Genomic DNA, 24,429 nt, shown 5'->3' with positions numbered 1-24,429 from the left:
ACATGGGGTAAATTAAATTCATTTTGAAAATAATCCTTTTTTAAAATAATCTGAAAAAAAAATATTTATAAAATGTTTACAACTTGTTCCTTTTTTTCATTTTTTGATACACTTCATCCTAGAATCATGCACAAAATAATTACATGTGGCCTCCAGAGATTAGCTAGTCCATTTTTCTGTCCCAAGGTAGGATTTCTGACCCTGCCAGATGATCTGCCCAACCTGCTTTCAAAGGACACCGTTGATAGAGATTGAGTAACGTCCCAGGCAATTAATTTCAACACTTCATTATCCTACCTTTAGAAAGTTGTTATTAATGTACTTTTTGTTGTTGTTGCCATTATGCCTCTCACTTCTTTTTCTGGATGCTACAAATATGGAACTGGATTTCTGCCTTTTCTTTGCTGGAACAATTTTCATATATGAAAATTCACATCTCATGACAGAACATGCTGAGTGGTGAATGATGTGGGGATGTCTGTGGATGGCCTTTCCTGTGCAACGCATTGCAGAGAGCATCTGGTGTCCTAGAGGTAGCAAATGGCTCATATAAGAGACTCTGCTGGTCCAGAAGTAATGGAGAGCTCAAAATGGGCACCATAGTTTTTATTCTTTCCTCACTCTTAGAAGTCTTGAAGCTTTTTCACTGAGAAGGTGATTTACATGAAAAAAAACCCACATCTGTGATAATAATAACATTATGCAGCACTAGGCAGAAATTGCAAGGAATGGATACTAGGATATGTTCCCTAGAGTGGTTATAGTGGTTTTCTTAATTGCAGCAAGTTCCTTGTGAATGTGTTTGCATGTGAAGCTGGATAAAGGCGATATAAAGGAGACAACAAAAGTACCCTTACAATACCCACTGAGGTGCAAGAAGGAAACAAAAAATAAGCACAGATGACATTTAAAAGCTCATAGGCAGCATTTTTATCCTCCCATGCCCTGTCAGGAGCCAGCTCCTAACCACTTTAAGGTCAAGGTCAACAGCAGCTGAGCTGCTAAACCTACAGATAGAAACAAGCTGTCAGGTAGTGAGTAAAGTTTGTTCCTATAAGGCAGGAAAATCTTGCAGTATGGCAGGAATTGCTGCTAGTGCTCATTAGGTGGCACCCTTCCTTTATGTTAAGAAGAGAAGTAACAGCTTGGCTAATTTTGAATTCACTAGAGTCTCTCTGGCAAGCATAAAAAAAAAAAAAAAAAAAAGAAAAAGATTCTTCCCACTTGTTGTCATTGGCAAGTTTTCATATTAGTTGCTATGTCGACTCACTACCCACACTGAATTCACTTCACCCACCCAAAATTTCCCTGCAATAGCAATCCAAACCCATTCCCCCTTCCAGCTGAAGGATGACTCACAACGATGCTGTAAAAAGCAAAAGGTGATCATAATCCTCCCTCTGACGACCCCTCCAAATCACTCTTGTTTGAAGAAATTCCTAGACAGAGAGTTATACATAGAGTGCTCTCCAGAATAATTAAAAGAGACTCAATCAATGCATAATGATATTATGTAATTTGGCGGAATAATATGCCATGGCTGAAAAGGGCGTCAGTAATGGGAAAGACTCCTGAACTGTAGTGCAACATATAGTGTCATCAGAAATGGTCAGTGTCATCTTCATGGAAGATAAAAATCATCTTAGTGGTTGTGGTTTGATGGTTTTTCATTAAACATAAAACTGTGCTTTCAAACAATTAATAATTTTTTTTTTACTTTGCATTAAATAGATGCCTTTAAGATGCCCATGCTGATGTGGTTGGTTGGTTTTGGTTTGCTTTTTTGTGTTTTTTTTTTTTTTTCATATTTCGAGCAATAGGAAACATTCCCTTTTCATTAGCTGAAGATGCAAGTTCTACAGTAAGTCCTTTTAATTGATTTTGGCATTCATCATGCCTTTAACTGACTGCTTAGCCAGTTCATTATTTTAATGCCAAGTCTTTTTTTTTAGGGGGTATCCCTTCTATTATCTAACTTTGAAAGACAAGTTGTTAGTTTGCAAATCAACTTTATTATTATTTTAGATCTGACTGAAGAGATCTTTGTTAATAGAGCAAAAGCTAAAACAAAAAACAAGCGCTGTGTTCTATTAACCACTAACACTTTGTTCAAGACACAGAAATTGTATTATAGATTGCTTTGAAGCTGATTAGAATGGGAGCAAATCACAACTAAAATACACCTCTAGCTTCACGGCACTCACAAATGAAGCAGAATTAACGGTATCTGAGGTTAGTAGTCCATGCTTATTAGAAATCCAAATCGTGTGCTTTGTAAATTTATTGGTGCATCTGATATGACGTTAAAACCAATAAAGCGGGTGACATTTACTGGTTGAAAATGTAACAAAATATGATTTTTCAGTACCTGCATTTTAGCAATTCTCAGATTGATGCTCCTGCCACTGTAAATTACTCTGAATCATTTAATTTCTCTGAACACCTGCTCTGCAGTTTATTTGCAGAGGTTTTGCCACCTGAAAGTAGAGCTCTCATTCATCTGTGTTCCCATTTGTGCCGGTGTGAACCTTACAGCTCACAAAGATAAAACGAAAGGGGAATCTGGTTGACCCACTCACTCCTTTACTGCTTTCATTATATTTGTACTTAAGGACTCGGAGGTCCCTGTTGTGCTTGACATTGCACTAAGAGGAGCAGACAGTGCTTCTTTTAAGGAGCTTATAATTTTAGTAGATATGTGACAACCAGGGTGGATGGAGAGTTAACAGGGTGTGACAGCAGCTAATTTTCTCTCATTCCTGACATTTTTCAGAGTTAGTTTGGTTTTGGTTTGTTTTTTGTTTTTTTTTTTTTACTATGTGTGGACAGGCAGACCGTGAGAAACAGGAGGAGGCTAAAGGATCGGGTAGAGGAAAAGGGAAGGAGGGAAGGTGGAGACCTGCAAAGACTAGCAAGGACTGAGGAACCAAGGGAAGAGCTGGGGGGAACAGAGCAGAAAAATTAAATTGCACACTGTAGAGAAATTTGTGGATCCAGAGGTCTCAACTCTGATGGATTCCAACAAATTAGTTATTTCACCCTATTTAGGGACCCATTGCCTTTCTTTTGCTATTGTTAATGGATGGAAATGGAGGCCAAAGATATCAGTCTTCCTTCAGAATTTCTCTTCTGCCTCCGTTGATGATGGACCAGTTCCAGACTGACTATAGTCTGCCTAACACAGGTGCCTCAGAGGGATATCTAAAGTTAGGTGGGATCAGTCCAGGCCTTGGTGTTTCTATAGTGTGTGTGGCTCGGCTAGAGATCTTCCCAAAGTCATCCCACAGCCACTGGGTTATTGAGGAGAGGGATGACCTTAACTGATCAATTTTACAACCTTATTTTTTACTGAGTCTTTGCTTTACCCGCTACTATTTCTGTCAGATGGAGAATTTGGATGTTTCTTTCTCTAGTCTCTCTTAATTCCCCAGTAGCACAGGGTGGAGCCTACTGCAAGAGGGGATAGTATCCTCGTGTAGCATGGTTAATCTGTTCTTCCTTCAGCATCAGATGCAATTTACAATGGGCAGTCAGTCCCCAGAGAAATGAAGGAGAAAGCTCCCCATTAATGCTATTTGTCAAAAGTCCTTAATATCATACTTGCCTCCTAGCCTTACTCATCAACATCCAGAGGGGAAAAAAGCCCCACCAAAACCAAGAAACCTGATTAAATCAGGTTTGATAGAACTTTCCTCAAGAACAAAGGATTTAAACCCAGCCTTGAAAATGCTTCTAAAAATAGACCAAATTGATCTGTTGCCTTTGGAAAAAAAAAAAAAAAAAATCAATCAGATAAAAAGAAAAAAATTCTATTATTCCTCTTCTACCTTCTAATAATTATTTCTGAAGTCTGAGTTTTTCCAAGAAAGTCATTTCTGTCAGTTCTTTTAAAACAGATTAGCGAGTTCCTCTATTCTTTTCTTTTTTCCTTGATGTGGCAACATGGTACACACTACACTTCATGTCCATACTGAAATGAAGAATGTTAATCTACGTTCTAAGACCAAGAAAATGTCATGAGGAAGAACCTGCAATTAAATGTATTCTTACTTCTGCCAAACAGATTATAGGAGTTGCTTTCACTTACTTATATATTCATTTATTTTTGAATCTCCCACTGGCTAAACAAAATCAAAGTGTGTAAAATATGTAAAGAAAATTCAATTAACTATCACTTCTCTGTGAATGTTGGTGAGCTCAAAGTAGATATATACATCTCTGCAAGTCCAAAATGCCCTCAATAGAATATATATCTAGAGAGGTAAATATATTTTGCACACCCAAATATTGGATCTAATGGTCAAATCAAGTCTATGGAAAGATGCTTGCTGACTGTAACAGGTTTTGAATAAGATTTGTAATTGCAAGCTACTGATAAATGTGCCTGCCATCTCCCAAACCAAACAAATGATGATGAGAGAGGAGAGGTTTCTCAGTCCTCAGAGGCAAGCTCACAGGGATATATGAATACTTATTTTTCAAAGTTTTTTGAGGAAACACACTGACACGCCTTGGTAAAATATTACTAGGATCTAATCATTGTGCCCCAGTTCATTAGTTGCTCAGAAAAGCAACTAATAATCACTTGGCACCAAAAAACTTTGATGTTTGACTTCAACCTCACGAGTAACCCAGCTTAGCCATGCTCTCAAGCTCAGTGTTAGTGTCTGGCTTGGGGATCTTTCTAAACTAAAGCCTTGATGAAACACTGCAAACTGGATTGCAAGCTGGAGCAGGCCACTCACTCATTTTGTCTTGTAGATTTGAGAGCAGTCAATCTCTTCCACAGGAAACTGCATGAGAAAAATTCAGGGTATACTTTTGCATGAGAAAATTACATAATAGGCTATCTTCTGAGAAAGCCTTTTCTGAGCCACAGTATATGGAAATTGCTTTAAATCCTGAGTCATTCTGGGGATTTCTTTTTGCTGGTATACCTGTAATTGTTTGTTACCTGACTCATTCAAATTAATCTCTTCCTGCAGTTTAAAATACACTTCTGTTTCAAAGTTTGTTTGCCTTATTTGACAGTCTGTGTAATGAGTCCCCTATTATTTCACAATGTAATTATTATATTAATCACCAGGTGAATGCATTAATCATCAAATGATCACATGACAGGGATGCTTTCCAGACAACTTGAAACTGTGGTTTGTCTGTCTTTTGGGCTGTTACAAGTTCTCACAGTTTGGGCCAGTATTTCTTAGTCTTTAGGATCATTGTTAGGGTATCCCTAATTCTTTTGCCCTTTCCTTTTTCCCAGATTTTTTTCCCCAGACTGTGTTGGTACACACATTAAAGAGCTCCTCTCTAGCAGCTTTTGTCTGCATCTCAGGTTAATAACAGAATAGTGAACAGATCCTGGTTTTAAAGATTTCTGATTAGCAGGTGGAATTTATAGAGGGATGGAAACTACTGTGTGTTTATTCATCAGTCACCTTCATTTGTTCTCAGTGTACACATTATCTTTTGCCTGTGAACATTTCATTACATTATCCTCTTCCTATATCACTCTGAACGTATGCAAATACTTTTTCTTGGATGCCGTTGTAAAAATGGCATCTTATACTCTGCAACGTTCTTTTAGATTTATTCCTTGTTTAGCAGGCATGGATTTATCCTGTGCTGGTAGGAAAGGCTGGGAGGAGAGATAAGGATTTTAAGGGTGCTTTAGTATTGGCGGATGCGACAAACCCACACCCGTAGTTACCTCTGATATACAGCTCCTCACCTAGTATGGTCAACTCCCGGAAAAATTCAAGTGAAAAAAATAATACATGATCCTCTGAACAAAAATTCAAGCTATTTGTTGAGCTGCAGTCTGAAGAATTATGTATGCAAAAGGCTTGCAGAAAAGGCAATATCTTCAGCAACCGGGAAATGGGCAGCGATCTTGGCTCAGGCAATCCCCATCTGCATGCCTTCAGAGGAGCTGCTTCCCCTCCCTGCAATGCATCTATGCTGCAGTGGGAAAGCCCTGGCCTCCCCACGGGCATTAGGTGGGACTGATACAGAAACAAGACTAAATATCTTATAAGAGTCAACATTCAGTGGAACTATAGAAACCACATTGCAGAAAATTGAAATGAGACTTCTGGCTTTTGTGTGTGTATATGTGTGTGTTTTCCCATTCTTTTGATTTATCTACATCTTCCCAGGCTATTACTTAACATGATGATCTTGCTGACCCTAGCAATAGAATTAAAGGGATAATGGAAGAAATTCTCTGCAGAATAGGTCTACTTCGTTGAGATAACTCTTGACAGTTGCATCCTTTGACTAAAACCCAAAACTGTTGGTCATTAAGAATGAGCAGGTGGAAACTGATGGATTCAGAGCACACTCGAATTTTGATTTCTAGATATAATCAGACAGTTCTTTATGTTCTTAACAAGACTTCAAAATGCAAATACTGAAACAAGCTGAAAGAAGCTCACATTGATCAGCAGTATCAAAGGAAAAGGATTTAGTAACATTAACATGCTAACCTTATCTCCTTTATGCTTAAATTCTAAGAAGTCTTCAGGTAGTGATATTATTAGTCTTCAACTTGCAGAGGAACAAAACAACCCCACGAGCTTAAAGTGTTAAAGACTTCAAAGACTTTGGATATTATCAGTGAGGATAATAGTTCAAACACATAAATATAATTAAAAAAAAAAAAAAAAAAAAAAAAAAATCACAAAAAAGCTTTATTTATAAGACGGTTGACATCTTTGAAAAGCTTGCATCTAAACACTTAAAAAAAAATTCTATGATTAAAGTAATGTACTGTATGACACTTGTAAGGCATAAATCTTTAAAATGTTAGGGCTGGGAAAGACTTCACTCTGCATAGGATTTGCCATTCTGCACCAGAGTGTCATTATTGAATCATGTCCAACAGTGTGGGGCTTGTCCAGCAGCTTATTCCAGTTCCATCTGGTTGCTACCCTTTTATTTGTATTACTTTGCTTGCCTGTAATGTTTTCAGTCCCACGTTTCAGCCAAAGGCACAAACAAGCACCACGTTCCTATGAGCTCTCAGGAGTGCAATTGTCTCTCCACGTTACTTTAACAGTGAAAATAAAGAATAAAAGAGAAATGGCAGAATATGAGTCTTGTCATTAATTTTTGGAAAGAGATATCTGAGTTGTTTTCAGAAGAATTACACTTGTCCAAATCAAAATTACTAGCCTATCTTCTTTGGTTAACTCTTATTTTGATAAGAGTCCCTGCAAAACCACTAAAGTCTGGTCTCACTATGTCCATTGAGATGTTCCCTAAGAATCAATTTTATCTGAAATTAAACAAATCATAGAACCCCAGAATCACTCAGGTTGGAAAAGCCCCTCGGGATCACCGAGTCCAACCCTCAGCCCGACTCTGCAAAGTTCTCCCCGACACCACATCCCCCACAGCTCATCCCAACGGCCCTGAAACCCCCCCAGGGATGGGGACTCCCCCCTCCCTGGGCAGCCTGTTCCACTCTCGGACCACTCTTGCTGGGAAACATTTTCTCCTCCTGCCCAGCCTGACCCTCCCCTGGGGCAGTTTCCAGCCGTTCCCTCTTGTCCTGTCCCTGATCCCCTGGGAGCAGAGCCCAGCCCCAGCCTCTCTGCAATGTCCTGTCAGGAGCTGCAGAGAGGGATGAGGGCTCCCCTCAGCCTCCTCCTCCTCACCCTGAACACTCCCAGCTCCTTCCCTGGCTCCTCACAGGATTGATTCTCCAGCCCTTCCCCAGCCTCGTTGCCCTCCTCTGCCCTCGCTCCAGCCCCGAGATCTCTCTCAAACGTTAAGGACATCTCCCTCTGGGGAAGGAAAAAGAGGAAAGTGGAAGATGACTGTGAAATTATCCCAGCATACTAAAATGTCATACTAAACTTTATGAATTACTGAGACTTTAATACAATTTCCTTTAAAGAAATAACTCACTTTTTTTTTTTCACTTAGGCTGTGTTTAGTGATAACAATGGTCAGAGATTATAATTCAATCTTTAATGAGAAAAAAACTTGATGAAATATTCAACATGGGTTTTATGAACCAAATATATAATTGTGTACATACAGTCTTGTAATTGCAAAGTACTGATGTAGTTCAATATAAATTTCCTCCACTCTAATATTAAAGTGCAATTTAAAAAAAAAAAAAAAAAAGTTCAGGCAAAGTTTATGATTAATATTTGAAACATAAATAACATTTTAACCAAATGTGTTTTCTTGCCAGCTCTGGTAAATGTGTCATCTCAGGTAATGTTTTAAACTGATTTAAATTAATGCAAAATGCCCAGTTTGGAGTTTGAAGTATTAAATGAACAAGAAGGCTTTATGGGAATTTATAGAAGGAATACAGGGAGACGTGAAGACATTTCATATTGATTAATATCTCCTCTAACTCCACACCTCTGAAAGTTTTTTTTTTTCTCCCATTTTGTTGACACAACAGACTTCAGTTCTGCCTCTGAATCACAGATACAGTAAGAGATGGTTTCACAAAACCCTTTAGTCATTCTCTGAATTAATATTACAGAGTTATTATTTATCTGCATGAAAGACTGAGTAGAAAACTAATTTCCCTGTGGAGAGCAAAGCAGAAGTTGCATTGAGAAAAATGAAAAATGAATCAAGACAGCCCCCACAAAATGTCAGAAATAAAACTTAAAATAAAAATCAAAGCATGTAGACCACACTTCAAACTAATTAATCAGAAAGATTGGATAATTGGCTTCTGAGTTAAAGAGTATTGATTCTCATGCAGTGCATGGATAATAAAGACAGGTTTGCAACAGTGAAAAGCCAGGCAAGCTGCCTAGGCATTAAAACGTAATCCCAGGGAATACCCTCTGGGTTAAATTTGTAAAGTATAAAAGCTTCTCTTTGGTGTGTTGAGAAAAATGTGAGGAGACAAAGACAATAAAAGTTACTATGTCAAAATATGATGAATAGAATTCAAGCAAAAAGAGAAGATTCGTAGTTCCTACTCACAAAAGATCACATTAGATTTCCACGTCGTTAACTAATATTGAACTGCTGATCATTGCGAAAACAAACAAAACCCACTCTCGACTGACAGACTCTTAATTTTTTCCCGCCTTTTTTTGGTTCTTGTGCTGCAGTTTTCTGTTTTGGACAGACACTGAAGCTCAGGTCTGGGTATAAGTGGAATCAATATGGCATAAACATTTATCAGTATGGCACAAACGTTGCATTAAACAATGCATGAGCCCTGTGCGTTCGGGAGTGTTTTTATTGTCTAGAGTTTAATGATGGTGATGATAGAGTAGGGTGTTTCCGGGTAAGAATCAGGGGGAAGTCCAACAAGGGAGATATCATGGTGGGAGCCTGTTTTAGACCATCCAACCAGGATGACGAGGCAGATAAAATATTATACAAGCAGCTGAGAGAAGTCTCATGATCACTAGGCCCTGTTCTCATGGGAGACTTCAGCTTACCAGATGTCTGCTGGAAATAAAATACAGTCCAGGGGGATTCCTAGAGTGTGTGGAAAAGAACTTTCTAACAGCTGTGAGTGAGACAGCTAGGGAAGGCACACTGCTGGAGCTGATGCTTGTGAACAGGGAAGGACTTGTGGGCGATATGATGGTTGGAGGCTATCTTGGGCACAGCAATCATGAAATGACAGTTTTTGATTCTTGGAGAAGTAAAGAGGAAGATCAACAGAGCTGCTGCCTTGGGCTTCCAGAGGGCAGACTTTGGCCTGTTTAGGAGCCTGGTTGACAGAGTTCCCTGAGAGACAGTCCTGAAGGGCAAAGGAGTTCAGGAAGGGTGGACATTCTTCAACAGTCTTTAACAGTATAAGCAGTTGTTCTCCAGGAACCCAGACCCCTGAGCTGGAAGTCAGGGACAGGGAGCAGAATGAAGTCTCCATAAACTAAGGGGAAAGGGTTTGCCACCTGATACACTGCTCAGACATACATAAGATTATTGGGCTGGATGGGATCCACCGAAGAGTACTGAGGCAGCTGGCAGAAGTGCTCACCAAATCACTTTCCATCATTTATCAGCAGTCCTGGCTAACCAAGGAGATGCCAGTTGACTGGAAGTTACAACTGTGACACCTATCTACAAGAAAGGCAGGAAGGAGAATCCGGGGAACTACAGGCCTGCCAGTCTGGCCTCAGTGCTGTGGAAGGTTATGAAGCAGATCATCTTGAGTGCCATGGCATGACACATACAGGAGAGCCAGATGACCAGGCCCAGTCAGCATGGGTTTATGAAAGGCAGGTCCTGCTTGACTAATTCTATCTCCTATAACAAGGTGACCCACTTAGCAGATGAGCGAAAGGCTGTGAACATTGTCTACCTAGACTTTATTAAAGCCTTCGACACCATTTCCCGCAGCATTCTCTTAAGAGAAAATGGCTGCTCGTGGCTCGGACAAGCATACACTTCTCTGGGTTAAAAACTGGCTGAATGGCTGAGCCCAAAGAGTGATGGGGAATGGAGTTAAATCCAATTGGCATCTGATCACAAGTGGTGTCCCCCAGGGCTCGGTTTTGAGGCCAGTTTTGTTTAATAGCTTCATCAATGATCTGGACAAGAGGATCGAGTGCACCCTCAGTAAGTTTGCAGATGACCCCAAGTTGGGTGGGAGTGTTGATCTGCTTGAGGGTAGGGAGGTTCTACAGAGGGATCTGGACAGGCTGAAGTGATGGGCTAAGGCCAACTGTAAGAGGTTCAACAAGGCTCAGTGACAGACAGGTCCTGCACTTGGGTCACAACAACCCTATGCAACACTACAGGCTTGGGGAAAAGTGGCTGGAAATCCGCCTGGTGGTGAAGGACCTGGGGATGTTGGTCAACAGCTGGTGGAATATGATCCAGCAGTGTGCCCAGGTGGCCAAGGCAGCCAACAGCATCCTGACTTGTTTCAGAAACGGTGTGGCCAGCAGGACTAGGGAAGAGATCATCCCCCTGTACTCAGCACTGGAGAGGCTGTACCTCAAATACAGGTTTAGGCCCCTCACTACGAGAAAGTCCTTGAGGTGCTGGAGCATGTCCAAAGAAGGGCAACGAAGCTGCTGAAGGGTCTAAAAGTCTTACGAGGAGCATCTGAGGGAACTGGGATTGTTTAACCTGGAGTAAATGAGGCTCAGGGAAGACCCTATCACTCTCTACAACTGTTGTGGAAGCTTTCAAATAAGCAAATAACAACCAAAATAAATTTTACTTTCAACACAACTGACACTCTGCAAACATACAAATGACAGGTTCAAATGTCCATAAGAGAAGCACAAAACTATCACCACACAAACTCCTAGGGTTTAATGACAACTCAAAACGCTCAGTCACTCACCTAAAAAAAATCAAGTCTCTCAACATCAAAGAATTTCTTAGAGTAGCGTCCTGATATATAGGAACTTCAAGGAGTTTCCTAGGGTGGTGTCCTGACCCAAGGGGAGAGTCCTCAAGTGCTCCAGGAGGGACTAGATCCCCCAGGGGACCCCATTTATCCCTGAGCCAAACCATGGCCAATATCAGCCCTCCTTGGCCGAGGGCCGCTATTACCCTGAAGTCCTGAGAACAAGGACACGGAAAATGGAAATCAGTAGCAGCTACATTTCAGCAGCCAAGAAGCCCTGTTTTCACTGGGCAGGTGCCCCTGCCACAACAACTACCTGAAAGGAGGCTGTAGCGAGGTGGGGGTCAGTCTCTTCTCCCAAGTAACAAAAGACAGAACAGGAAAAAATGTCCTCAAGTTGCACCAGGGGAGGTTTAGATTATATATTGGGAAAAAATTCTTAACTGAAAGGGTTATCAAGCATTATAACAGGTTTTCCAGGGAAGTGGCGAAGTCACCATCCCTGGTGAATTTAACACACATGTAGATGTGGTGATTAGGGACATGGTTCAGCAGTGGACTTAGTGTTAGATTTGCATCTGGACTTGATGATCTTAAAGATCTTTTTCACCCTAAACTATTCTGTGGTTCTATGATTCTATAATAAACACGTGACTAAAGAGAAATTCAGATTTGTTCTGCTTAATCAGCATGTGGTTTTATTTTACCTTCTGTTTGTGGGATCCACCCTATTTTAGCAATTTAATATTTAGGAAAGGCAGTTTCCTTAGGCTGAAATGATAGATAATGGATAGAGAGAGGCACCTGCATGATATTCTGAAACATATGTTGACATTGCCATCTAGAGAGCTTTGTCATTATTAGGGGATTTAACGTAAGTAAATACTGACAGTACAGTGTAGCGTTGTGGCTATTTTGTTTACACTACCTTGTCCAGATTTTCAGAAAAGGCTATTTTGTTTGTCTGCAATTTTTCTCTTACATAATGTTAGTCGTATTTTTTTCCCCCAACTTGCTAATCACAAGCTCCAGTTAATTTCATTTTATTCTGTGATAAGATTTTCCATTTATCATTTCTGGAAACAGGTATAGTTCGTATGGGAGAGAACAAGACATACAGATTACCTATCTTTGCAGTCTTCCTATAATTTGAATGATCCAAGAAAATGCCAAGTACCTTCATTATTTTTTAATTGTAATGACTTTTAGGAACCTGTCGTATTAACGTGTGAACATATAACCACAGTTTAAAATGATAGTTAAATTCAGTCAGGAAATATTAGACCTGGGCTTCTGTTCTGTATTTGGGATCTCACTCGTGTTTATTAAAATTTCACCTCTAACCAGGGTGATGACGATTGCATGCAACTTTCAAAATCTGCAGACACGAAATATCAACTAGTCCCCAGAACTTTGATTATAAAGGCAAGAAATATCAACTAGTCCCCAGAACTTTGATTATGAATCCCAACTGTAGCCATAGCCCAAGTCCCTCGAATCTGTAGGATTGGGAGTATCCAAGGAGACAGGAAAATGTTCAACTTCAGAACCTGCCTTGGGGGATTTACTTTCAGACTTACTCTTTCAGTTCCCTTTTTGGCTCTTATGTGAGGTCAGCTCAATGCAAGTTAGTACAGGAAGCAATGCTATCACTGAGTAAGTTTTCAAGCATGCCTCCCACCCCTTGCACCAATTTTACCATAAAACCTGCAAAGGTTAAAACAAGACAATGGCCCCTTACAGGCCAGATCTGTCCAAGATAAATCCTCCTATACAGATAAAAAGTAATTTCCTAGTTTGAAAGATATAGGGCAAACCCCTACACTAAAAATTTGATTTTTTTTCATTGGGTTTTTCTTTCCTCAGTTCCCAATCCCTAAGTACTTTTATTCTTTCCCAAACTTTAACATCTTTAATCTTTTTTCCTAGGCTGAGGGGAGTTCTATATATTTTCATTGCCTCTAAATCTAGTTCTTGTCATCACAGCCAGCTCTGACTAAAAACCAAACTGATTTGCTTTGTATCTGCAAAGCAGGTTTATGCCTTCTGCAGTTCTGATATGCAAGCCATGACAGGCATCACGGCCACCTGAAGACTCAGCAACTTCACTTTAAATATTAGAGTTTTATCAAACTCTAGACTGAATGTCATCTGGTACCAGCATTTAATTTCTGTCTGTTTCCTATTATTCGATGAGAGTTATGACACGGTTGCATTGGCTCTTTTGTTCAACACAGTGAGTTTTACAGAAGAACAAAGTAGATCTGGTAGGAACATCTGGATTTCATATCTGTACTCACTAGTAGTTCAGAATAGATGACTTTAGTAATAATGCCATGCCAAGCAACACTGAAGTGCCTTGATAAATGTATGGTATACGCAAGTAAGACACTGTACAGCTGTTCTTCGTGCATTATTTTTGCACTTCATCATCTCTATGCATATGTCCTGCTCAGACCATAAACTCTTTAGACTATGTTTCTGCTGGCTGTTTGCATAACCCCCAGCAGAGTGAGGCACCTCCCTATGAATGACACTGCAAAGTTGAAACACTACTTCATGGAAAACTGTATTGCAGTAATGCTCCCATTTCACAGAGAGGAATTAAGACACCAAAACCAACCTTAACAAGCTCAACCTTGCTTGTATCCTTTCAAAAATAAGAGGAGAAATGCCTAGCACAGAATCACACAAAATGTGTGTGATAGACTAGATAAGAAGCCAAATGCCCCCAAATTTTTCTGCATCCCTGGCTGCTGAGTACTCCTCTTTTCTGAGCTTCCCAGATTGCAGTCAGTGGGCTACTTTGGATTATTCTCCTTGACTCTTGTTTATTTTAGAAGTTATTTTTAAAGGGTCTCTATATTTAAAACAGTTAGGCACTCATTTCAACATGTATATGTATTTAAATTTATTCATACTCCCCCAACTTTCAGTGTAGTGACTGTCAGCAGTGTCTGCAAAACCTGCCAATTATTGTAACATACAGAACAATAAGAGACTAATTGATAGAAAAGGAAATGGGGGAGCAACGAAGAGATAGATCATCAATGCTGGCAAGCTAGACAACAACAGCCAAAGTGCTCGTCGGGTATTCTGCTACATTAAGTAATACATTAAGTTGAATTCAAAGCAGTTAATAAAAATTAATATTAAAATGCATAGAGAAGAAATTGTGTGATCCTGCCTGCTACAACCAGGTTGGGGCAGAGTGGAGAACTTAAAATTTTATTTTAATGATTTTAGAGTCTGGTTCACTTGTATTTGAATTGTCTTACATTTTATGAAGGAGGATCTTCTAAAGAAGGATCTCACAAAATTTTGCTTGACTTTTGCAGCTCCATATTGCTTTCAAGGGCAGACAATGTCCAAGCATAACGAAAGTCTTGGTATAATTCTGTACCTTTTCAATGCTTTAAGTCTTATTTCTGCAATTCTGTGTAGTGGAACATACGTACACAAATACTCATCCTTCCCTTACCAAAAACATGAGATAAATAAAAAATTTCTGAAAAATGGACCTCAGATGGCAGATTAAGTCTTTTCTTGTCTTCTCGAAGATGGGCAATTAATTTCTATTTTCAGTAGCATCTATCTCCTACATTCTTGCTCTGCTGATGGGTTGATATCATGGGCTGCACAAAGAAGATACAGTCCTAGACAAAAGACTGACGGGAAATTTGTTTCACAGTGATTTAAGATGTGGGTCAAAAAGCATCAAGACTTTTTTGGAGGATGCTAGAGCAGAGTTTTAGGTTATGGAGTTATATCGGTTTGTCTGGGATATCCAGATAGTGTTTCATGTTACCAAGTGATACTGTTATATACATTTTTTTTTTTTTTTTTTGGGGGGGGTGTTAAAAAAAGCCTAAGAGGAACATTTTAAGGTTATTTACACAAGATTCTGGGAGCTGATATGTCTCATAGGAGGCTGTGCATATCTTTCCCCATGATGAGCTCTATTCCAGAACATATATAAACACATAAATAAAAGAAGTCATACTTGTAATACACCCAGACACTACATCATTGGCCATCCTGCCAATTTGCTGCTCTAAGGCAGTGCTAAATGTCAGGAGATGACAATTTTAACAATGAAACAGAGTTTTCTAGGAGAAAAAACACACATGCCAATTTCTTTTGAGCTAAAAGAAAAAACAGAAAAAAAGAAAAAGAGAATCTTGAAGAAATCAAAGCATCCTAGAAAGCCAGGGATATCAACCCTTAAGGGCACTCAGAAACTTGTTTGATTATCTTAGTTACTAAAATCTATTACAGGGGAAGCATCACTTTAGTTGCATTTCTAATATAATTTTGTGGAATCCTCTGTACCAGAAAGTGTTATATTCTGTTTTGACTATTATCAGGCCTAACATAAAGGACCCAGCCAGCATCAAGATGAACCAATAACCAGATTGTATTTGACACAAAAGGGTCAGGACATGGGTGAGCACTGGGGGTACAAACAAGTCAATCAGGTTATACATAATCGACATCAATCCCACTGACCCCAACAACGACACCGCACAGCCAACAATGGGTGGGATAAACAGTGAAATGCAGTCTCCCATAGAAGGGACAGGAGACAACCAGGTCAACCAGCCAAACACATCAGACCAAGGAAGCCCCATCATGAATCCCTACAGAGCCCACGTTTACAAAAGCCAGACCTGAGTGGAGCCCAGTCCCAGGGAGGCAGGAGGTCCTTCCCCAGCAGGGAACTCTGCACAGGACACCCACCTCACACACAGACACTGCTCTCTCCCTGCCAGGGGTCCCAGTTTTGACCCCTCAGTGGGACACCTGACCTTGGGTTACTCACTGCAGACACCTGGGGCTCGTTCACCCAATGGCTCTGTCTGCAAGGCCGCTGCACCCTGGGGGGAAGCCTAAAGGGAAACTCACCCCCCTTTGGGAAGGGCTGTGGGAATCACCCACATGTCAGCCTTAATTGGGGCTTGGGGTTGAAAACTCAGCATTTCATGTTCCTGGATTCAGCATGTGAAAATTCACCTAAGCCCTGCTTTACACCTGCATTTTTTCCCAGAGCTTTACCCCAAACAGCCCTAAGAATGTTGAGCTGAGAAGACATCATTGAAGGAAAACTTCTGGGCAGCTCTCTTGGCAGCAGACTCAGAGAACCCCACTGATGTGGGCAAGGCTACTGTAAACCTCGAGAAAAATAAATATACCCATGTAGGAGCATGAAGAGAGAAGTACTGACAATGACACCAAATGCCACCTCCCAAGTGGCTGCACTGAATTATATAAAATCAATATTATAGAAAACCCCCTGGAGAGAGAGAACAACAGCACTAAAACTCTCAAAAGTTGTCTTTATGTATAACTTTCAAAAGTTATTGTCACAGTTCCTGAGAGGCTATGAACTTGATTGCTTTCTAATGATCTTGTCCAGTCATTAAAAAAACTTTCTAATGATCTTGTCCAGTCATTAAAAAAAAAAAAAAAAAAAGGTAAAAATGACCAAGAAGTTCAACAGGAAAAGCTCTTAGTTTGTAAATAAAAAAGTGGATGCTGTATAGGAATTTGCAGGCAGAAGTGGCAATTTTAAGACCCATTTGATGTACTCAATAGATATAAAATAAAAATAATAATTCTAAAATAATAATAATAATTATAACAATAATCTAGCTCATATATTCCTTTTCATCAGAAAATCACTAAGCACTTTACAAAGGAGGTCAACACCCTTATCACTCTTTTAGATTCTAAAAATCACCTGAAAGAGGATTTTTAGCAGGAATCCGTCAATGGCTTGCTCTTGGATTTTGCTCATGATGCTTTCCTTTTTTACCTTTTTTCCTTTTTCCTAGTCTATCAGCCTAGCAAAATTGTACAAGGTGTTTTGTTTTGGTTTGGGTTTTTTTTCCGTTTTAATAAGTGAATTACATTTCTTTTTCATTACAGTGTCTCATCAGAGCAAAACCAGGAAAACCAACTTGGCTCTTACACATTTCTAGAGTAAGACAAGGTTGCTTTAAGGTTTTCCTTGGAGGCTTTTTCCTTCCAAGTAATATAGAGTGGCACCATGTTCTTCATCCTGAATTGTTTCCAGGTAACTCAGGATCATTCCTTGACCCTATAAAAGCCTACAGCCCATTATTTATTTACCTAGAAATAAGCTTGAAAGTGATCATCCTACAACGATGATGCCTGTAATTCAAAAAGTAAAACCATGATAAAATCCAATTAATTCCCTCCATCATTTGCTGTGGTCATTGGGATATTTGTAGCCAAATAAAAATAGATTATTCATTGCAATGTAATTGGCTAGATTTACAGTGTTTGCAAACATGTATTTTATGAGTGCCTTGAAGTGTACATCAGCAGCCCTCAGTCTTTTCAAGTCCTATGTCAAGCTATGCAAGAAAAAAAAAAGAAAATAATTTCCTTGATGAGTGGAGCAATCATTCTTGGGGTTTTTTTACTAGGAAGAAAAAAAACCCACAACTTCAAACAAACAACAAACCCCCAAAACATCCTCTAGTTTATTTTTCTAATGTATTGACTGTAGCACGGTAAATGGTTGCTCCAAACATCTGATTGCTCAGAAGCTTGGAAGGCTGGGGGAGTAATCACTCTGTACATGCCCTATTTACCATTTACCTCCTGCAGCTCCCTTTATGCACCACATTCAGAGGTAGGATGTTATGCTACGTGGTCCTTTGGGCAGATCTAGGATGGACGTTCCTATATGTTTCTAGGTAGAGTGAGGAAAAAACAGTGGGAGTGAAGAATTCTTTTTATCCTCTGTGTCAGATAACAATTTCAGCCAAACCCACTAAACTGTGAAATTTTATATACGGCTACACAAAGAGAGGGACATTATGCCACATTTGGTTTGATTTCCTACTGGTCAACCAAATTTCAGATCAAAGAGTAATAGCCCATATTTCCAACATGCTTTAAATTATGAGGAAGTGCTAGTGTTCCACAAATAAAAAACCCACCAGACTAAACCATTATTAATCTAATTTTGATCATGACTGCCCTAGCCTCAATGAAATTAGACCTCTCTGACTTCAGAAAAAGAATATTTTGGAAAGCCTGAGAAAGATTGTGGAAGAGATTTGGGATCCAAAACATTTTTCCAAAGACCAGAAAATAAAATTTGTTGTATATTTTCCAAATTTTCTCCATGTCACAAAATCTTGATTTGAAATTTGATGTTAAATTTTGATCTCATGGGCTTAGTAAAACTTACTGGGCCTCTCTACACACAAGTGTGTGTGTATGCAAACACACATGCATATGGTTGCCTTTAACCAAATCTGAAACCCTGAATGCAATTTAAATTTGGAGCTTAATTTAGCAGTTTACAAACATCACTGTTTATTTTTTAAAACTCTTCCAGCTTTTGAGAGCATGTCTACATTTCCAGAAGAGGTTGGAAAAAGCAAATAGAAACCACATCATTACATTATTGCCACTCTGCCCCAGCCGAAAGAGAGTTTGTGAATCTCGAGAGTTTGCTCTCATACAAGAGTGTTCCCAGAAGGATTTATAAAATATATATATCCTGCAAAGAGCAGGATGAATCCTTCATGACGGCTCAACAGAGAACAGAGAGATTAAGGGAAGTATCCACTTATGTGGACAACTTGGATGTGTCCCCATCATGCAAAATGGTGCAGAGCACTGAAGAATCCAAGCTATCTTTGGACTTGTTTATTCAGGTATCAGAGGGAATCCAAAGCACAGCAACATGGACCCAAACCTGGGCAAACTTACCCCACAAGGCCCACACCTTAAATGTGAGCTGCTACCCAGCAGATTGGACTTGTGTGCAAAGTTCAGGTTTACGTAATCAGGAATCTGCTGACCCTGAGGTGACTTGAGACACTATCAGTTAGTCCCCATGATACCTGAAATGACCACCTATTTACCTAAAATTACTACTTTTTTTTTTTTTTTTTTCCCTTCCCATAAAATAACTGTATTTTCATAAACTGGTCCAATTTTGCAGGTCTACTCCTGCTTCCAACCTGTTTTAATTAGGAGCTGGTGTAGAGGAAGGCTGCATGTTTGGGTGCTGGATCAGGGTTTGTTGGAAAGCAGCTGAGAATCCTCTAAGAAAACAAAGACTGGGAGGTGGCATTAAACTTCTGGTCCAGGTAAAAGGCTGTTTCCCTGGTGAGAAGGACCACTTTAACAAGATCGCTTTGTATGGAGGAAGAGGGGGCCATTGACGTCTCTCTTACTGGGAGACAATCATCTTGGTATTTTATGGTTTGCTAAAAGTTACTCCGAACCCAAGGTTTTTGTACCAGTGTGTCTGTAGCACTTGTTGCCCTTGTTAGTAGAAAATATGACTCAATCACAGGGGTGACCACAGCTGGGGCAGTACAGGTCTGCCCCGAGTCTGGATCTGCTTCACATTCTACAAATGAGAGATTTGTCATTCGACTGTGATCCCTTTAACACACTGCATGGGAAAGAACTGTGACTTAAGGGAAAAAAAAAACAACAAACAAAACCCACACAAAAAAAAAAAAAAAAAAAAAAAAAAAAAGATAACCCCTAGGGAGAAAGGAGACTGTAGCACCTGAAACTTCACATGCCATTAAATGTAGGATATTTGGAACTCAATTTAGCCACCATCTCCCTTTCCTGCACCACCAAGCATGCTTCAAGATATCCTGAGATGACTCTGCCTGTCAGCTTTCACACCAGCTCCAAACTCCATTGTTTTACTTGTCCATTGAAAGCAAAGCGTGGAAGAGGGCTCTGAGCAGATAGATCCGATACAGCGCAAATAAAAATCCCTGGCAGAGATCACACTCTCATTTCCCTGTCATCCACTGCAGAGGGTGCTGTCTGCCCACATTCCTGTTCCTCAGGAAACAGGTGGGAAAAAAAAAATAAGGTTGTGAGCTATTTAAAAGTTGCAAAGGCGGGTCACAGAATATTGCCAAAAAGCACTAAACATTTGCACAATTAAAGACATAAACTCACATTTCAGAATTGTACAGAATACAGAAAAGAAAACGTAAGCTACAGTGGAGAAAAGCCTCTGTCATAGCCTGATTGCTAACCTAAAGAGCACAAGGCAGTCAGTGCTGATTTTTAATGCAACTAAATGAGGTTTTCCTCCCTACATTTAATGAAGATTAAGTCTGAAGTCATCCATATAGGCAGTGGCGCTAAGATAAAACCAACAATTCTTCCTTGGAAAAATCACAAAGTTTTGAAAATCTGTTTTCATACTGAGTTTTCACTCCAACTCTGAAAATCCGTTGAGACAGATTTTTTTTATTAAACGAGAAATCCTGAAAAGATATTTTATTGGTGTAGCTGCAGACTCTGGTTTCAAGAAGAGTAGGGTTTCATTCAAAAACTAGCACCCGGTACTCCAAGAAAGCCAGTCAGTCATATCCTTTGCATGCTGAGGAGATGTCAGGGGAGGTCTTGTTTTCACCTTAAGTCACTCATCTGACAGCACCAAAAATCAATATTTTGGTCCCTCTATCCAGGAGTGTTGCTTTTTTAAATCTATAACTGTTATTTAAAATATACAATTAGGAACTTTAGCATGCGTGGAAGATGTCAGATTTTGTCTTACCAATTCCCTTCAGGTCTCCGGCTTTTCAAATTCCCAACTGCTAAACAGGCTGCTATGTCAGCAGGGGTGAACAGTAACCACCCTTCCCAAAGTCCACCATCTGGTGGGAAGTGAATGCTCTTGGGTTAGAGAGAAAGACCAAGCAGCCAGTTGTTCCATATCTTAGGTATGTCCATGGACCACTGTGCAATTATGTTTAAAAAATGGAAGTGGCATCATTGTTAGGATACAAAAAGGAATTGACTCAGTCCCTTAAGGTGGCATCTTGGAAGTCTCTGTGGGCTGGATGTTGGCTGGAGGGAAGTGTCTAGCGTTTTCTAATGGTTGTCCCCACAGTCATGGGAGAGAGAGCAGAGATTTCCGTTCAGAGATCATCCAAGGTGCTACATCCTTCTTTGACTCATTAGGAAAAGAATGAGGAACATCTCTAGAGAGGAGTGTGGAAGGCAGTTTGTATTTAGTCATGGGCTTTCACACAGTGTGAACTTCTGTCATCTTACAGTCTCAATTACCCCATCAAGTATGGTAATGAGAGACTTATGTCGAAACTAAATTAGGATATGATGAGGTGAACATTACTCCTTCCCAGAGAAAACCCTCTGAGAAGAACCTTCACTGGGATTTCTTTTTTCCCCTTTTTAATTAGTTTTACCACTTTTATTTTTCAAGTTGCAGGTAGACACCTTCTTAAAAGCTCTGGCCATTCCACGGTAGATCCATCACTATGTTTTGGCACTGAAGTACCTTCACATATCAGGTCCTTTGTGAACAGTGCCCTTCATTCAGTGTAGCTGGTAGATCCTTACACTGACTTTGAGTCTAACTTCTGCCTGTCCAGGAGTAGAGAGGATAAATAAATCTGACCTCCAAGAAATACAAAAATATCATCAAGAAAGTCTGACCCACGTCATGAGGAGATCCTTTCAGCTAACAATTAGTAGAAAGATGTAACAAGAACAAAGTGGCTGTACATAACAGAACAGCAGACAATTTGCTATAAAGAACAAAAAAACCCCAGCATCACTCATGGCTCTGAAAGAGAAAGACCTATTAGTATTAGGTGAACCATATGAGAGACCAATGTTTATGAGAACCATTTCTAACTTGGTTATGAGAACCAAATTAAAAATAACACCATATCTTGTCAAGTCAGAGTTGGTGACTATGAACTAGAAGGTGAAGTTTGGAGTAATGGGACAGTCTTTGAAGTCCTTCTGAGAAGCAAAGAAGACAATTCTAAGTGGAACACAGGAGATAGGAGAACGTTGGAAATTACGGTTCCATCTGAACCCCCCTCTTGATCAGCAGGAGACAGAATGATCATGAAGACCACAGGAGGGATTTCAACACAGAGACAGGATACAGCTGATTCCTTAGAGGACAGAAGCTGCACCCGTCATAAATAACCAGTGAGGATGGTTGCTATATGTGGCATGGAAATTTTTGCATGATTTGTCATGCCGAGCGTGTCCGAGAGAGCAGTGCTGAAAAGGACTCTTTCTACCCGGCCAAAACAGCCATCAGGGTTCAGCAAACATTCCTGTGCTTTACCTAACAGGCATGCATTCACTTTGGGGTTTTTGTATTCTTGTTGTTACAGGAAGATGTGTTAGCATGAAATGTTGTGTCTTAATCTGGAAAATATCAGGTTCGGGAAATGTTATGAATGAGATCTTTTCTTCCCTTTTGATGACTGTTACGCAGGTTGAGTCATGGTGTAATTGTTCTCTATCACTGAGATATATAATCTTAATGCATAATGAAAATTCGCTCTTTTTTTTTTTTCCCAAGTATGCAGCATTTCAAAGCTCCATCCTACTGCCAAGGCTAAGTGCTGTTGAAATGGTGGCTTCCCTTTGTGAGAGGAGAGCAGTGAACACAACAAGGGAATGGAAGGTTTAAAACAGAATAGCCTTAACAATGACAGCTAAAATAAGGACAGAAGGGACAATGAGTAATTCTGACTGTTGTTATCCCTGGTCTTTGAATCTTTTCTTAAGAAATCTTTGGATTCTGCCTGCATGAACCTTAGGACAGAAAAGACCAAGGCTCGGCTGTGAAAAAAATTAACTCCTTGAGTACAGTATTAAAGTTAGTTATTTACTCACCTTCCATGTAAGAGATTTGCCTTGACTGCTTAAGCAAAGCCTGTGAATCTTGAGTTAAATCAAGTGAAGAAGCTCTCAATTCTATACCAACTAATTTTTCACTGCATTAGGCTGGTAAAGTGAAATCACAAAGATTTGGAACCCTCACAAGTTCTAAAGAATATAAATTATATAATCAGTGATCAGTAACAGTTCCTTGAATTGTTTAGCTGCTTTTCTTCAGATGAACATAAGGATAAATAAAATTAAATCAATTAATCTTTAAGAAACGTAAATTAAATACCTCACAGAAACACACAGTTTTATTCATTACATACAATACGTATTCCTCATGGAAAGAAACAAATGATGTCTCCTAGGGGATTTGCCTTTCTAAATCCTTGCTAGCAAGAAGTGATTGAGCTCAATGGGGATTTTGCCTGAGCAAAATTTCCAGTTTTGAGTCAGGATCTATCCCAGAAAACCAGTCAAGCACAGTGATGGTAAACAAGTAGTCATCACAACACCCTGAATGCAGTGGTGCTGGCCCTCCTTAACAGTACGCGTGCTGATATTGTGTCTTCTGAAGAGAAACACGATCACATTCTATTTGTTAACTTTCTGTATGCAATTCATTATTTGTACTATCCATAAGCGCTCATTCTGGAAATGTGTTTTTCCTTTTGGAAAGGTCATCCTCTTCTCATTCCTTGTGTACAGATGATCTGTGTGTGACTGAATCATCTTGTAGCCAAGAATATTAAGAGTGAAAATACTGTGCAGTGGAATCAGTTCGATGCAGCGTGCACAAACAGAGTGTTGTTTAATCTGGTCAGAGGAAACCACTAAAACCTTCAAGCACCCCAGGTGAACAGAACCACTAGTTAATGGCTGTCAGAAGATAACAGGATGCCCTACACCGTGGGCAGACCCATGTTCTCCTGCAGCACATTTGTGACTTATAGAAATCCTTTGCCTAAGGAAACATCCACATTCTCTCAGTATCACACAGTTCCTTACCAGCTTGCCTTGACAAGAAAACAGACTGAACCTGCACTGAATACATTTATACCTTCGAAACATTAGGATTTTTGTGCCTCTGGAGATACATCTCATAAACTGAGGGCCAAAGGGAACTTCTCTGAATACGTGAAGACGACACACACCAGACATGTTAAAGATCTTCATCCCATTGCCTGCTGAGCAACACGTCTAAGCATTCCCTGAGAGGTATGCCCCAGTTCAGTGAGAAAAGCCATCGAAGGAGCAGCTGCGGTTGTGTAAATATAGACATGCAGAGCCATTAGAGATGCACCAGGATACCTCAGTCGTCGGCACAGCCAAACAGGTGACTCACGCAGCCAGACAAGATGCTTCAGGGTGTCTATGAATTGAAACTAAGCATGTAAAAGTGAGATAGAATTCAGGTGATAATTTTTTTTTTTTTTTTTTTTTTT

Source organism: Athene cunicularia, assembly GCF_003259725.1.
Source record: "Athene cunicularia isolate RWA chromosome 4 unlocalized genomic scaffold, athCun1 chr4_part1, whole genome shotgun sequence".
Lineage (NCBI taxonomy): Eukaryota > Metazoa > Chordata > Aves > Strigiformes > Strigidae > Athene > Athene cunicularia.
The sequence above is the reverse complement of the archived record's forward strand: the minus strand, read 5'-3'. Positions refer to the sequence as shown.